The 7,936-nt window shown below is 48.0% G+C and overlaps 1 long non-coding RNA gene and 1 other non-coding gene across 2 annotated transcripts; both read right to left on the bottom strand.

The window, feature by feature from the left end:
• Positions 1-1,467: 1,467 nt before the first annotated feature.
• Positions 1,468-3,898, bottom strand: LOC117804239. The gene is made up of 4 exons (XR_004628584.1): positions 3,706-3,898; positions 2,836-3,439; positions 2,561-2,755; positions 1,468-1,530 (listed from the first exon to the last, which is right to left on the bottom strand). It is a non-coding gene; the product is annotated as an uncharacterized LOC117804239 (long non-coding RNA).
• On the bottom strand, positions 3,839-3,945 carry LOC117804290. Its single transcript, XR_004628630.1, has one exon. It is a non-coding gene; the product is annotated as a U6 spliceosomal RNA (small nuclear RNA).
• Positions 3,946-7,936: the final 3,991 nt, after the last annotated feature.

The raw sequence follows: 7,936 nt of genomic DNA, 5'->3' as shown, positions 1-7,936 counted from the left end.
AGTAGTTTATAAAGCCATATTTAAACTTGATTGTAAGATAGATTTGAATTGTGTGTTGATTACTGTATAGAAATGTGAAAATTCTGTACATTCGGTCTCCATGCTGTATGTATTTGCTGTGTAAATGATAACTAGTGGTTATGAAATAGCTTGCTGTGAATGTCTTTATTTCCATTGGCTTCTCGGCAAATCTGAACGTTTAAACTTTACACTCATGAGGAAAATCTGAAATTTTTGCAGCTAACCTAGTGTTAAGTGGTGGTCTCTTAGATGCTTGGGAAGCTGTTTTCTTGTAAGGCTCTTGTATAATTAAAACAGAGGTAATGAATTTTTTAGGCATATAACTTTTGGATCAGAATTTCAAGTGAATGTTTTTTAAGTAGAAAAACAGGTCTCTGAATTTGCGGTCCTACCCTCTCCTGCCTTCTGTTCTTGCCCAGAGCTTTTGGGAAGTGATGTCCTCTAGTAGAGAGAAGAAGAGGAGAGGGTGAAAGTGGGACACATGTTAAGACCTTCACCCTGGGCACTAGGCCTGATGAGAGAGCAATTTCCCCTTCTATCAACAGTGTCTAAATTAGTTTTTGTACCTCTTCAATGAAGTAATTGTGATTCCCAGTTTGTAGATGAGGAAGGAGACTTGGGAGGTAAATTAGGGTAAAGTGGCTAAGATGTGCTTAAGTCATAGATTCGCAGTGAGGTTTTTAGAAATACAAGTGTTACTAAGTGTTCCACCCAGATGTGCCTGACAATGCACCATGAAAGAGAGCTGGGCCTCAGGGCATGTCAGGATTGAGAGAGACATTTAGGATGTTTGAAATCCTATCTAGAAATTTGACCAACTGTTATTCTCATATTAGCATCTCAGCATTTAGAGCAAATTGCAATAAGGTAACATCCAAAATCCAAAACTTCCCAAACCATGGGAATACCTATTAAGTAGAAATTGAGAGAATACCCTAATCCCACATTCTAGAGATAATAGTTTGGTTTTTAGACCCCCTTTCTCTCTTGGCTTAATAAATCCCAACTAGTTAACCCTGCTTACTGACTAGACCCTTATTAACATAGGCCCATAATTGAAAATGCCTTGGGACAAATCTATATTTATTTCAACTTAAGTTAGCTCCAGACCCTTCTAGAACTTGTGTGGCAGTCCTGGACTCAAGCCTGGTGTCTGTCCCCTTAGGGAAGCTTGCTCTCCTTGCTTTCAGAGGCATCAGAAGGAAGGGGTTTGTTTGCCTTCCCAACGCACTGTGCTCTCAGAAGTGTTCAGAGAAGTGTCTTATGGTCAGTTGTACTGAATATCCCATGACTTGATTTTTCATCGTTTTGTCCTTCTTTCCTTTTAGAGAAGAGGCAGAGCGGTTGGTGTCCTTGCTCTCCCAGGGGCTGTCTATTTTGTTTGTACACGATGCCACGGTCAGCACCCATGAAACACTTTGCCAGTTGGGCTGGTAACCATAAGCCACAGGCTTTCCTTTTAAAACCTACCAAGGTTAAAGTAGCTGATCTGGCGGATGAAAGAAAATTCTGGAAAACAAAGGAAAGAGGACCAGCTTCCTCCCTCACAGTAATGACTGTGTTGCTGTCCTGTGTGCCCATGAGGTACCTGGTCTATTTTTGTGGTGGTACGCTCGTCGTGAAGACTTAGGGGGTCATCTCCAGTTGCGGGCCTGTTAGATTAAGGGTTCACCTACCTGGGGGTGTTTGGCCTGGGCAAGCGCACTAGGTAACACATGCTCAACATGTGGACATCCAGGTAAACCCTGATTAAAACAATGCCACAGGCAGCCTTGAAAGGGAGGAAGAGAGTGAAGGGAAAGGCGGTAGGTGTCAGGGAGCAGCCCGGGCCCCTCCCCCAGCCCTCCTGTGTCCCATGTTTAGCGTGCGGAAGCCCTGCTGCTTCCTTCTCCACCCTCACAGACCTCCCTCCAGCTAGGCGGCGCATTCCAGGGCCAAGAATGGACATTTTAGGGCTGCTCAGGGGTGTCAAAGAGTCCAGATTCACTGGTGGCCCAAGCATAAGAAGGGGCAGGTGGGGAGGAAGACTGGGCGGCACGGTTTGGAAGTCATCCCTCTGAAGGTAAGGAGGGCTTCTGAGCAGGGGACAAACACAAGGAGAGTATTTAAATACGATGTGTCTGATGACAGTCTGGCCGCAGGGTGAGTCAGACAGGCGGCAGCAGAGCAGCTGGGCCGGGTCTCAGTGGCTCCCAGTGAAGTTAGAGGCGAGAAGTGGGGCAGGGGTGCAGGGGGAACTGGGAGGGGGAGCCGCCAGCCACAGAGCTCAAGGAAATGCTGACTCCTGGATGTGGGGAAGGAGAGGACCAAGGTGAGGAGGTAATGCTGGGAGAATGGGGACACCTGCTGCCAGGTGTAGGAAATGCGGAGAACGGGACCGGTGTGGGGGAAAAGTGGTGTTTGGGGTTAGCCACCCTACACATGAGAAAGTGGTAGGAGATGCTGGACTGGAACTTGTGAAGGGGGGAAAAGGGACGCTGCAGCCCCCAAAGAATCGTGGAGGCAAATGGGCTGGAGAGAGATGATACATCTTTAGTACCTGCCTTTGTATAATGTTTCACCGTCTTTAGGATACTGGCGCAGTCACTCCCTGGCCCGTTCACCTGGTGTCCTCATATACAAAACGAGGGGTCTTGCAGATTGATCTTCACAGTACCTTCCAGGTCAAACCTCCTTTCCTCGTTCCCGACGGTTGGACACCACTTCTCCATCAACACTGAGTCCACCTCCTGCTCTGTGGATTGGCATCTTGTCGGAAGGAGGAATTCCGTGCCCAACTCAGCTACTAAGAGCTGACGTTTACATATCACTTACTCTGTGCCGAGCGCGGTGTTCTTGGCAACCCACGTCCCTTAACTTGTTTAATCTTCACAACGACCCAGCGAGACAGGTACTATCACTGTCGCCACGGCTGCCACCGTCATCACCACCGCCTTACTCAGCATCATCACCGTCAGCACCATGTCTAGTGTATAGATGAGGAAACTGAGGCGAAGAGAGGTGAACTGACTTGTCCCGGGTCTCCATGGAGGGAACGGCAGAGCTGGGGTTTAAGAGCCAGCGTTGACCCCGCTGTGCGCCGCCGGCTGTACGCCGTTCTAGTAGGCGCGTTGCTAGACTGCACAAGCTCTTGAGGAGAAGGCTGTGAGGCTGGAGGGTGCTTGTGTTGAAGCAGAAATGCCTTGACTTAATTAACTTCTGCCGGATCATTCTCAGCCAGCCGTGCGGGCTTGCTTCTCATAGAACACACGCAGACCTGTCACCGGTCCTCGATCCGTGTTCAGGCAGAGCCTGGCTCTCTGGTGGGGGCTGAGTTGTGGGTCATCCCTGGTTCACGCACTTCACTTCTGGTGGTCATGGCCGTTGGCCCCACACACTTCATTCACCTTGACTCCTTAGGGAATTCCTGGGGGAAGTCCTGAAAAAGAAGGAGAAAACACCCTAAGGGGCAGGGCTCTTAGGGTTGCTCCTGCCTGCTGCCCAGAGGAGCTCACCGTGCCCATTGCTGGCCCCCGTCTGGAAGCGGATGCTGCACACCTCCCCGCCCCTACCCCCAGACCCTCCTGACACATGCCCACGGGACGCCGCCTGTGCGTTCTCCATCTGTCCAGATGTGAGCTGACAAGCCTCTTTTCCCCCACGTTTCTGAGCCTCTCAGTGCCTAAGCAAGACCCCTGGAGTCACCCAGTCCTGCGGATTTTGCCTCCTGCAGCCAGTTTGAATTCATCTCCTCCTCAGCTCAGCCTCAGCTTCCGGGCTGCTGCCTTCTATCCAGGTTCCTTCCTTCTGGTCCGCCTCCCTCAAACCCATTCTCTGCCTTGCTGCCAAGCTATTCACGAATTTGCATGTCATCCTTGTGCAGGGGCCATGCTAATCTTCTCCGTATCGTTCCAGTTTTAGTATCTGTGCTGCCGAAGCGAGCACTGCCAAGCTACCCGAAAAGGGAAAGTGTCCACGTGGCTTCTGTAGCATTCAGGATAAAGGACAGGCAGGAAAGGCTTTCCGTGACCTGGAACCTGCCTCCTCGCGTGCCATATTTCCCACCGCCGCCCTTCCTGTCTTCACACACCAAACTCCAGAGCTACCAAACTATGAATTTGCCTCTTTGTTCTTCCTGTCATTCCACTCTGAAGGGATGAGGCTGTTGTAAAAAAAAATTTTATTGGCATTTTTTTCCCTCTTCTATTCACATAGATAACCAATGTTTGACTAGAGTTGATTTTTTCTGTTCTCTCTGCTGAATGCCTTCTTTTCACCAGACTTCCCCCAAGGAGAGACAGCCAAAGAGAAAGGTGTTCTCTTTCATTTCTTTGACATGGTGGGGGATAGAAAGATAGATCAGACACTGACTACTCTGAATGGCAGGTAAGACATAAAACTCTGGTAAAAGATAGGTGCTGATACCACAAGAAAGGGACAAATAAGGTGGCTTAGACCCTGGGGTGGGGAGAGTCCTACCAGCGCAGGAATGCAAGAGAGGGAGCCTTTTGTGCCTCTGTCCTGTTCTCCTGCTTTTGCCGTACTGAAGCTAACTTACCTTTCCAACTCGTCACACTTCCAGATGTGCCCTCTCTCTGGCACAGAAAGGAGGAAATGTGTCTTTCTTTGGCGAAAAAGACTTTCAGAAGTCTGGGTGTTTAAAAAATGGTCCAGAGACCACATGATGTGAGCTGTGGTAAGCGTAGGGTACTGATGGAGCCTCATCTTTCTGAGATGACCCCCACTGTCAGGGATCCCCTCTCCACAGGTAAGTACCATTAACACAGAAGGGTAAAGGAGGCAAAGAGGTGTCTTGAAAGGGTTACAATGGACATGGCGCCCATCTGTGGTAGGGAAGGACGAGGCTCTCCAGCAGCTGCTTGGAGGCAGGTGGTGTGGGCTGACTGGGAGTATGTTCCTTATGTCTTAGCATCGGCTAGATCAACCCCTTTCTCCTTAAAAGCAGCTTCTGCAAGTCACTGTGCAGCAGCTTTTCCTATGAGCACATGTTAGCTTCGGGAAACTCTTAGACGGGATGGAACTCTCTGGGAACACCACCCACAAACGCGTGGAGTTGCACCCTCTTCAAGCATTTACTTCACTCATGGGGTATTTATTCCCCAGGGAGGGCTCTTTAGCTGGTTGTAGGATGTCTGATTTCTGGTGTTGGATAACTGTAAGGGTTTAGGGTTCCGAAAGGAACCGCGTAATCTCCTTCTCCCACAACACAGTACATGTAGTAAGCGCTCAATAAAGATTGGTTACAGGAACGGACAGATTCTCCAGTAAACGACAGATCAAGTTGCAAAGAAATCTGCAAAGTTTGAAGTTTGACCTGACATACTGTGCAGAGGCAGCCGGTAAATTACTCATAGAACAAACCACAGGTGACTGAAATATGGGGTAGTAATTTTTGTAGGCTCAAGTGGTTTATGCAGTCCTCAGGATCTCTCGATGGAGTTATAGCTCCGTAATTCAAATAGCTCCCATTTCCTTGACACACACAGACCATGGATCTGAATCCCAAATCCTGCCCAGGGTGGGCACTGTGTTTTTCTCCACCCCTGCAGTCTTATGCTGCCCAATAAAACCTTGTGTTGGAGCCGCTAGTGTGAGGTACATTCACCTATTATTTGTTTTATACCGTCTCTATGTATTACAGTGCATTTAACTTATGAATAGGACTACATCTATTAAAGCTGTGTATGGCTTTCTTTGGGAGCCTTGGAAGCGTATTCCTTTTAGCTATCAGTTTTTGCATCCTATAGGAAGCAGAGTGATGTTAGTGATACTTTTTTTTTTTAAAGATTTTATTTATTTATGTGACAGAGAGACAGCTAGCAAGAGAGGGAACACAGCAGGGGAGAGGGAGAGGAAGAAGCAGGCTCCCAGCCGAGGAGCCCGATGTGGGACTCAATCCCGGAACGCCGGGATCACACCCTGAGCCGAAGGCAGACGCTTAACAACTGCGCTACCCAGACGCCCCATAGTGATACCTTCTTTGCTTAAGTGTTGGCATGTATGGATTTAGCCCGATCTCCGCACACAAAAATAGAGGGAGAAATCCCTGGTAGGTAGGAGATAAGACTTCTTTTTTTACTTTGCCCTCCTCCTGCTTCAACTCTTCCCTGATATGAGGAATTTGAACTCATGCTATTGTTGTTAGCTCTCTTTCCTATACAGTCTTATATATGCAACCAGTACTTTATATATATTAATATACACATAGTTAATATTAATATATTAATATATATGTTTATATTATATATATGTGTTTTAATGACTTATTTGAGAGAGAGAGAGAGAAAGAGAGAGCACAAGCAGGGAGGAGGGAGAGGGAGAAGCAGACCCCCCCACTGAGGAGGGAGCCCAATACGGGGTGTTATCCCAGGACCCTGGGATCATAACCTGAGCCGAAAGCAGGCGCTTAACTCACTGAGCCACCCAACCCGGCAACCAGCACTTTAAAAGCAGACATGTCAGGTATGATTATAAAGTAACTTATTGGTTTTTCAACTGCCCCTGCAAAGTGAGTCTCTGTAGGGCTAGTTTGCCCCCTGTATTGGATGAAATTTTAGGAAGCCTCATTGTTTATCTGCTTACTTTCGGACAGTGAAAAGTTGGGGATCTCTTTAGTCTCTCAAAGCAGGTGCAGCTGTGTCATGAATATGTGCAGTTGTGTAATAATCAAACTCCTGCATTGCATTCAGCAGGGAAGCTGCTCCTCTGCTTTGCTTGAGTCTCCATCAGAAGGGCACGGAGCCTTTATTTTGTGTCTTCTGTCAACCTCTGCCTCATTACTCCTTCCCTACTCCATCCATGCGTTGGCTAGCTGTAACTTCTGGCCGGTCTGGGGTCAGAGCAGAGAAGGCAGAAGAAAGCATGTCTAGCTTGACTACCACCAAAATGTTTGTAGATATTTGTAGATGGTTTTCTTAAAAAGATTTTGTTTATTTCTTCATTTGAGAGAGGGAGGGAGAGAGAGGGGGAGAGTGAGAGAGCGCAAGCAGGGGGAGTGGCAGAGGGAGAAGGAGAAGCAGGCCCCCTGCTGAGCAGGAAACCCATGTGGGGCTGATCCCAGAACTCTTGCTTAAGCAACTGAGCCACCCAGGTGCCCCTAGTTGTAGATGTTTAAAGATGACTCTGTGGTGGGCGTGTTCACAGAAACTTTGGAGACCTCCTAGTACCAGAGATCTTTCATCTGGTGGTTCCCATGACACAGGCAAATGCATCTCCCCTGGCTGATCCTTTATGACTCTGCCATTTCCCCTTGATTGGAATCTACCACTTTCCCAAAAGTCCTCTTGGGCAAAGTACCTTTAAGATGGTGCCATTAGCTGCCTCTTTTAATGCTAAAAGGTAGACCTTTCCAGTAAAATGTTGAGCTCTCCACCAAACCCCATTCACTAAGCTGGCGGTGATTGGAAACTACCCTCACCCTTCCCCCACCTCTGCTAGACCCGCCTCAGTGATTTGAGTCCCCGCTGCAGAGTGGGGTTAGTTGGCCTATTGTCCTGGGGACTCAGTAGAAGGTGAGAGTACATTCCCAATTTTACTTCCTGTAAAAGGTAGCACATACATGTGAAAGAGAACCAGATAATTCTTACGTGGGTTTGATAGTCATAAGTCTGTGGAGAGCCACTGATGTCCTCACCTAAATGGGCAGGACTTTGGTGTCTTTTCACAGGGTAGATGTGGGAGGCTCTTAGCACAGCGGCTCTGCTCCAAGCAACTGCACCTTTCCTTGTTCCTTCTCATGGGCTTCTATTTCTTCCTTTATCATTGCAAAATAAGAGAGTGAAATATTCTGTTAGTTCAATGAACTGGTTGCTCTTGCCCTCAGATCTTGAGGCACTCTGAACCTATCCCCTTGGCATGTAGGAATGTTTCCAAATGTCCTTCTGTTTTAGTAACCTAGGATGAAACTAACATCCAC

This window comes from Ailuropoda melanoleuca, chromosome 10, assembly GCF_002007445.2.
Source record: "Ailuropoda melanoleuca isolate Jingjing chromosome 10, ASM200744v2, whole genome shotgun sequence".
Lineage (NCBI taxonomy): Eukaryota > Metazoa > Chordata > Mammalia > Carnivora > Ursidae > Ailuropoda > Ailuropoda melanoleuca.
The sequence above is the reverse complement of the archived record's forward strand: the minus strand, read 5'-3'. Positions and strand labels throughout refer to the sequence as shown.